The following is an 8,582-nucleotide window of genomic DNA, read 5'->3' as shown; positions in this document are numbered from 1 at the left end:
CCTCCATAAGAAGAAATTATATTAGAATAGAAGATAAATTTTGATTTTGCTAACAGACGACAAAAGAAAAAATAACAATAATATCACATTATCACAAAAAATTAATAGAAAGCAAGACTACCTATTTGTCAAAGCTACTTCATCGTGCATTGCCAATAAAACTCCACTACATGTAATGTCTGTAGCTCAAATTGGTAGTTTACAGCTGAATTTGTTAGTATAATTTATATGTCTAATGTTTACTATTCTACTTTAGCAATTAGACACATTTTTTGTTATGGAATTGTATGAACCAAATGACAATTAAATCATTAAATGAAAATACCACATAGAAGAAAAATTAGAACTTCAAGATAGTAAAAAAAATGAAAATATGACCTGTTAAAGAGCCTTCTAAGGTGGAACTGGAAGGAAGTCATCTCAGAGTTTAAAATTATTATCATGTCCAAACTTTCTTAGAACTGTCCAAAATGTCTCTGTACTTCCTAAAGCATAAAGAAAATTACAAAGAGCTTCCTAAAGCATAAACAAAATTACAAAATGCCCTCATTGTTATGCAATTCAAAAGCTAAATTATTACTTTTTGTATCACTAAAAAGGAACAAATGTGAAACAACTAACCTCAAGCTAAATTATTACTTTTTGTATCACTAAAAAGGAACAAATGTGAAACAACTAACCTCACCCCAGAATCACCATGATTGAGAGCAACAGCTCATTGATAACACTTAAGGGCGCTGTTAGTATCAATGGAAATGGGGCTATAATAATGACCTAGATATTTTAAAGTTTCCCCATTCTTAGGGTTTAATTTTTGGCTTTTCAATAAAATGTTCAACCGCTTTTTTCATGGATCCATTCACTTCTCCTTTTTCCCATAAGAATAAGTCATAAATCATTGCATCACATATTTATCAAACATGAAAGACTTGAAAGTGAACAAATGAATAATAGGTATGGTAGTAAATCAAGAAAGAATGCTCAAAATAGAGCCTTTTCTGTTTTTTTTCTTTTTAATTTTTTGTTACTGAAGTAGAAGACAGGAATAAAGCTCTTAGTTACAACTTACCAATACTTGAAAGTATGCTCAGAATAACTCCCTTGCACTGCTTCTGAAGGGTAAGCCTTCCTTGAACCAAAGAAGTGCACAACACCATGACACAAAGTTTCACATATCAATTTTCAACACAAAAATTCACTTCACAATCCACCTAAACCGTGGAAAAAACCAAAAAACAAAAGGGATACTACAAAATTGTTCAAATCTAGGTATGGTTAAAATTCCCGCCCCATACTTACCTTATTCACGGAATTTTGATTTTTTATTATTATTTTAACAATTTTTTATTGCTTCACCACGTGTCACTCAGTGAAAGCTAACACTTGTCGACCATTTGAAGCTCCGCTTGTTGAGCAACCAACCACCTACTACATTCTTATCATATATTAATAGATAGATACAGAAAGCAATCAAAGTAAAGATCTCGCATTAAGTCACTTGCCTAGTTACCTGATCTAAACTCTCCAACAAAACAAACTACCTTCTTTAACAAAGTGTATGAAGAAAACAAATGAGGAAATGGAAACAGGAAAATACAATGTGCCCAAAAGTTTAGAAAGGAAAAGTATAATGATCTTATTGAAAAAAAGGCCCACTTGTTATGATTGTTACACAATGAGATAATTTCGAAGGCACAGCATACTGTAGCCTCATCAAAATGCCAAACAGAATCTCACAAATGGAATTATTAAAAGTTCACAACCACAATGCATGAGGCCATAAAATCTAGGCATGGATCTTCAAATTGCTAGATCAGCAGGTTGCATCAACTAAGCAGCAGAGCACAATCAAACTGCATCATCGAAGCTTCCAGAATTTCAATGGACGAGCTAAAAGTGAGCAAAAATAATATCCAGTAATGAAAATTTTCGCACTTTATAGCATAACAAGTCAAGCACGTTAGATGCGCAACTAGTTGTTGTCATGAAATAGTCCAATAAATGGTGCATTGATGAACTTTAAGGCGTATGAAATCATGAAAAACCTGCCATGGTTGCAGGTAATATTCATTGAACCTATCATGAAAAGAGCTGTCCTAACTTTGTGTCTTCGCCTCCTCCAGGGTCCGATGACAATTAGTAGCACAAAACCAATCAAGAACTTATTACTTTCCTCTCAAACTCATGCTCTTACGCTTTTGGCTTAGTGCATAACGTCTTGCCATAGCATGATTATAGAACTTCCTCATGTGATCTGAAAGCCTGTGAATGGCATGGAGATCACCAATTATCGAGAGTTGCATCAAAAAGGAATCGAGCTTCCGATATGGCAACTTTATTCCCTTGTTTATCAATTCTTCCAAAAGAATAAAAGCGTCGTCAATTCTATTGCAGCGAAATAGCCCCTCAACCACCACACAATAAGTGTGTCCGGTCTGCAAACTCACTCCTCCATTTTGTGCCAAGTTTCAAATGCCCCATCAGGATCATCAATATCAAAAAAACATTGAAATCAGCATATTATAAGTCTGAACACTAGGAAGGCAACCGAATTCAATCATTCTTCCATATAGTTTAAGGGCTTCCTCAGACTTCTTATTGTCACAAAGGATCTTGAGGAAACAATTATAAGTAACAATATCTAGAGGGTAACCTTTATTTCCCATCTCATCCACGAACTTGTAAGCTTCATCTATCTTTCCATTCAAACACATCCCTTCAATTATATCCTTGTATGTTGAAACACCAGGAAGGCAACCATTGCTAATCATATGCCCCGTATGTTCAAAACACTCCTCCATTCTATCATTTTGCACAAGTGCCACAATTACAATTGCATAAGTCTTTGCAGTGGGAGAAGATATGGTTGAACCTTTCGTTCTCATGAATTCGACAAGATTTAGTGCCTCGGTTATCATGGCTGCCTTGAAAAAGGTATCAAGGGCGGTGTTGTAAGTGAAATTGTCAGGCTTTTGACCCAATTCAATCATCTCTTCCAGGAATTTCATTGCCCTAGTCGGGTTTCTAACCTTACACCAGCCGAAAACCAATATATTGTGTGTATCTGCATTCGGCCTGATCCTTTTCCTAACTTTCTTATACAAACCTTCAGCATCCTCAACTAAGCAACACTTGCACAAGGCATCCAAGAGCAAGTTAAATGCATTTATTTCTGGCTGCGTCTTCACTCTTATCCTCTTCTTCTTCGCAAGCTTCTGCACGAGTCAGATACTTCTCTGTATACCTCCTCAAAATCGTCAAGAGGACTTCAACTAGCACTGTGTTCTTGTTATGCCTCTTCATATACTCCAGCATGTCGCAAACTATCCGGAACTGCTTAGTCTTGCACTTAGTACAAGATAAGATGTCCATCATATCATTATAAGCACAAGGCTCATGTGAATAATTCTGTTGACAGCCAGCCCAAGTGAAGAACCGAAATGCAATCTTTTCGTCATAACGAAGCCTATACAACACCTCAGTGACCAATGGGGTAGACAATGGAACACCCAATTGATCAAGGGCATTTTCCAAATTGTTAAAACCTAGAGAACTATCCATCACAGAGTTGTAAACCTTATCAACATAGCTCTCTAAACCATTAACTTCTTCAACATTCACACTAAAGCTAGAATTTTGGATCTGAGACAGTTTCTGAACAATAATTCCGCATCGGAACAACATGTTTACTAAAAGAGTGAATATTCAGTGATGAAGACTGAATTAAGTAAACACAAGAAGCATGTGATCTTGAAATATGGCAAGGGGAGTGCTGAAAAGAAGAAAAAACTAGCAATCGAAGTGTGGTTTCAGTTTGAGGTGGAGCTTGAAGGGTTAATGGAGAAAAGGAAGGACTTTTCAGATAGTTTAGGTACCTATGAAACATACCCACCATCGGTTTGCTTATTGAAATTGAAGGCATTGATGAAATAGATTATAGAAATACAAATTTGGACTGTGGGTATGTGTCGGTTTTATGCGAAGTACTTAGAAACAGAGGAATGGGAGGGAAGAGCTTATAGTGATTGATGATGCAGCTTCGTTCCAAATTCAGCGTCATTTTTGAGAGGGAAGACTGGAGGGGCCCAAGAGTAGCATAAGGCATAGTTGTCAGAACCAAACCGGTGATCGAGACTATCACGTCACTAGTTCAACCGGTGGATTACAGGTTGAACCGACTGACCCGATCCAACTTAAATAAAAATATGAAATAGTCAAAAACTTAAAATTAAATTTTGAAATATATATCTTCACCTACACTTTAACAACAATCAAGTCTCAATTTCTAAAATAACTAATACGAAAATAGACATATTAGTCAATACTACAATAATATCTTAATTTGACACAATAATAGTGAGAATCAATTAGGCAATTAGCAATCAATTCCAATTAAGAAATTAACAATCACACTGCAGCAACAGAGCCTATTGACAATTAATCAATTAGGCAATTAACAATCAATTCTAACATAGCCTATTGTCTAATTATAATCACACTATCACATTGACAATCAATTAGGCAATTAGCAATCGATTCCACTTAGGCAATTAACAAGCACATTGTAGCAACGAAGCCTATTAACAATTAATAATCAATTAGGCAATTAACAATCAATTCTAACTATGGTAATTTCAGGGCCCTCAAAATTAAAATTGAAAATAAGGTGCATCCCTATTATTTTTATTAGCAGAATTATAATATCATAAACCACGAAGTAAAACTATATAACTAAATACCAATACATTTTCTTTCGAAATTCAAAATTAGCAAACCAACACAAAATCAGCAATTAGCAGGATAACTAAATTAGTAATAGTTGCAAGAACCAAACCGGTCATTGAACCGGTCTGGTTACTGGTTCAATGATTGAATGGTCCAACCGTAATCAAACCGTCGCTGAATCGATTTAATTAAATATACAATAAAATTATAAAAAAATTCTACCTTAATGACAAACACAGCACAATGTTCTACTACCAAATGAAAAACCTTGAATAATGCAGCAGATAATGAAAATAACACAGCAAATGCACCAGCCAGAGCAACAATTCTCCATTCAAAGAGATAGATAATCAGATTTTATCTTCAATGACTCAAGATAATTTATGCAAATTGAACAAATAAAAAATAATTCTCCCACTTCTTGACCCAACTTATAAATCAATTACATGCACCTCACAATTCTGAAAACAATTATGTTCTATATACTCTAAAAATCAGATAAAATGGTGAAGAAAAAACTTAGGAACAAGAAGACTTCAACACCAAGAGAGCAACACCCCCAAAAATTTTGAAAAAAAAATTCCTTCAAAATCAAAACTCCAGAATTACAAAAAAGCAACACCACCAAAAATGTTCAAAAATCACAGCAAAACATCAAGAATCTCTAAAGCAACAACAAACAGGGGTACTCTTAGGAACCCATCACAGAAGCAATATTCAACAAGTTTTCCTCACACAAGAATCACATAAGCAAAAATCACAGGGTGGCTTTCATTTTTCCATGACTTCGTATCCTATACAACATGATGTGAATTCTATTAATCGTCCTCACGATGTGAAAATGTTTTCAGTTTCCAATCAAGCAATTTCAGTTTTCTATGGGGAATCCATACCTGAAGAATCACTTTGCATCGATTGGTCAGGATATAGGCAGTGCTAATGTGAAGCAGACATTTTTTGGGGGAATACCAATTACACCACCTCATTAAGTTCTTCCAACCATCGGTGCTGTTGCTGAACGGTTATTTGAGTTTGTCCTTGAATTTTTATGTGTGCAGTGCACAAACTTGTATCAATTATTTTAATCTGCGGTCGCCGACGACGACGAGGACAGAGCGAGCTTGACGACGAGGACAGAACGAGCTTGACGACAATAACTGCTCCGAACCGACCTTCTGCGACGCGAGGAAAAGAGCATATCTTCGAGTGGCGAGAATGTCCACCGCTGGTTGTCACCGCCAGCGCCGATAGTGGTGGGGGCTAACGGGTGGAGACGTGGCTGTGCTCTGCACTCTGATAGGTTACAATCTTAGGGTTGGATTTTTCATTTTTTTAAGAGAGAAGGGAGGAGCGGGAGGGGGGGGGGAAGAGGCGTTCGTAACTGAGGGGAGTGGGTTGGCTTAGGTTAGTAGTTTTCATTTTTCTGGGCATCAAAACGACGCCGTTTCTGGGGGACAAAATCGGAGCTTTAGAAAATCCACGCGGTTCGGCCAATTTTTTAACCAATTTTTTTAGGACGATTTTGAAGATCAATCGGGCCGCCTAAATGTGGCTGCATTATGATGCAGGGAACTAAAAAGAAATGGCAATGCTGCACCACTGATGTGCCTTACAAGGAAGATATCTCTAGTAAATCTCAGCAAAAAATTCTATCGTTCACTGATTTATAGGTCAATTTTCTCTGTTTGCTTGAATCTTCATTGAGACTACAAAAATGAACTAGTTGGTGTTGGGGAATTCTTGGTACTTGAGACTTGATCAATAAGTTTTACTATGATTTCAATGGAAAATAAATTTTAAATATTCATAACAGTGGGGATCATGACATGGTTATTCCTTTCTTGGCAACTCAAGCATGGATAAGATCGTTAAAGTACTCCATTGTCGACGATTGCAGGCCATGGTATACTAATGGCCAAGTTGCAGGGTATTCATTCCCTTAACTCTAGAATGCTATATTATGTTGTTGATGCTTTTCTTTTCTCTTTTACATTTACTGTTGTTTTCATTTTTTCCCCACTTAAGCAGATACACAAGGACTTACTCCAATGCAATGACATTTGCAACTGTCAAGGCAAGACCTAGATCTCTCTTTCTGGACACAAATGGTGATAACTTATTTGTTTTATAATGATGGATATGGTTGCAGGGTGTGGAGGGCACACAGCACCAGAGTACAAGCCTCAAGAATGCTTTCACATGTATAGTAGGTGGATCTCTAAGAGACTTTTCTAGGAATAAACCAAACAAGATCAAATTATAAAGGTGACAGGGAATAAAAAGTTATATCAAGGAGCAGATTTCAAGATAACAGTTGAAGAATGTATCAACAATGTTTATATATTTTATATTATATTGGCTATTGAGTTTACATTTCATTTGAATATTCAACAAAGCAGATTTCGTATTTTTAAGTCACATTGAATAATTTCTTTTAACTAATACTAAAATCCATACTAAATTCTATAATAGTACAAAGTTCATCGAAATGTCATACTATCTACCACGGTGTCATATATCATATCATACTTATAAAGTATAAACCACTTGAAGGAAGGACTTTACTGAATAGGATCCCCTGTTGTCATGCTTCATATCATTCTAATATTTCTATCTACCTCTTTGATTCATACCCACCCTTGAGAGCACCCTCATCAAGTGTTCAAGTTCTTCCACCTCCAAGACAAACTCCACACCCAAGAACATCCATTCCAAAATCCACAATCACTTGTCTTATATTACACTCCCTATCAGAATCTGCATTCCCTTCTAAAACACCTTAACTATATCTGGCTCTTTGAGTTTTAGGCCTCCCAAACTTTGTGTCTATGTATTAGTTATACAATTGTTCTACATTATTGTAGATCAATATGATAAAAATATTGTGAAGTTTTGGCTTTTTTTTTTTTTCCAAATACTATGTTGTGGATGTTTTCTAATTCCCTTGTTATAATAGAATTTTTTTTTATGTATTTTATCATCTAATATAATAAATTATCGACAGATGTGTCAACAAATAAATTATTTTTGTATTTATTTATCAGTTTTCTTAAATTTAACTCATTTATCAAAATTAAATAAGAAAAGAATTAATTCTTTGTTTTATATTTTATCAAAAGCTTTTACTTAAGTAAATAAATTAATATATATTCATATAATATATAGATCGATAGAATTAATTTTCAATATATTATTCTTATTGTATTATACTATAAAATTTCTTATAATAATTTTTTTGTTTTAAGAGTTATATAGATTGGTTATCATTTTATTTATCTATAAAACTATATGCAAAAATTTTGCATCATTAATTTTTTGTGTACGGTGCAAGTCTAAATTTAGATAGATTATCTATATATTTTATCTTAAGAAAACTAATAAATATGATTTTAAATTTAATGCATGTATAGTTAGAACAAATGTTTATTTCTTCTTAGTTTATATATAATTTATACTTTATATAATTTCTTTTTTTTATCTTTATCTTTTTTTATTTTCTATTTTTTTATTCTACAAAAAATAAAATTAATAATATAATATAATTTAAATAAAAAATATTATTATATGAGAGAGTACATAATAAAAAGTACATAATAAAATTAAAAAAATATTATTATATGAGAGAGTACATAATAAAAAATACATGATAAAATTGAAGATCAATCAGACCGCCTAAATGACCGGTTCACAATTAACCAGGTTGGTCCGGTTTGAATTTTAAAACCTTACAGTAATTAGCAAGCTTCCCATTCAACAAATTCAAGTCTCCATTTCAACAAATTGGCAAATTCAAATCTCATTATATATTCATAACCAATTAGTCAATTACATTACATACATGGCATCATCAGAGGAAG

The 8,582-nt window shown here is 34.1% G+C and overlaps 1 pseudogene; it reads right to left on the bottom strand.

Moving 5' to 3' along the window:
• Positions 1-844: 844 nt before the first annotated feature.
• LOC112783019 (pentatricopeptide repeat-containing protein At1g73400, mitochondrial-like) lies at positions 845-4,480 on the bottom strand (annotated as a pseudogene).
• Positions 4,481-8,582: the final 4,102 nt, after the last annotated feature.

This window comes from Arachis hypogaea, chromosome 20 (genome assembly GCF_003086295.3).
Source record: "Arachis hypogaea cultivar Tifrunner chromosome 20, arahy.Tifrunner.gnm2.J5K5, whole genome shotgun sequence".
Lineage (NCBI taxonomy): Eukaryota > Viridiplantae > Streptophyta > Magnoliopsida > Fabales > Fabaceae > Arachis > Arachis hypogaea.
Note: the sequence above shows the minus strand (reverse complement) of the source record. Positions and strands in the feature narration are given on the sequence as shown.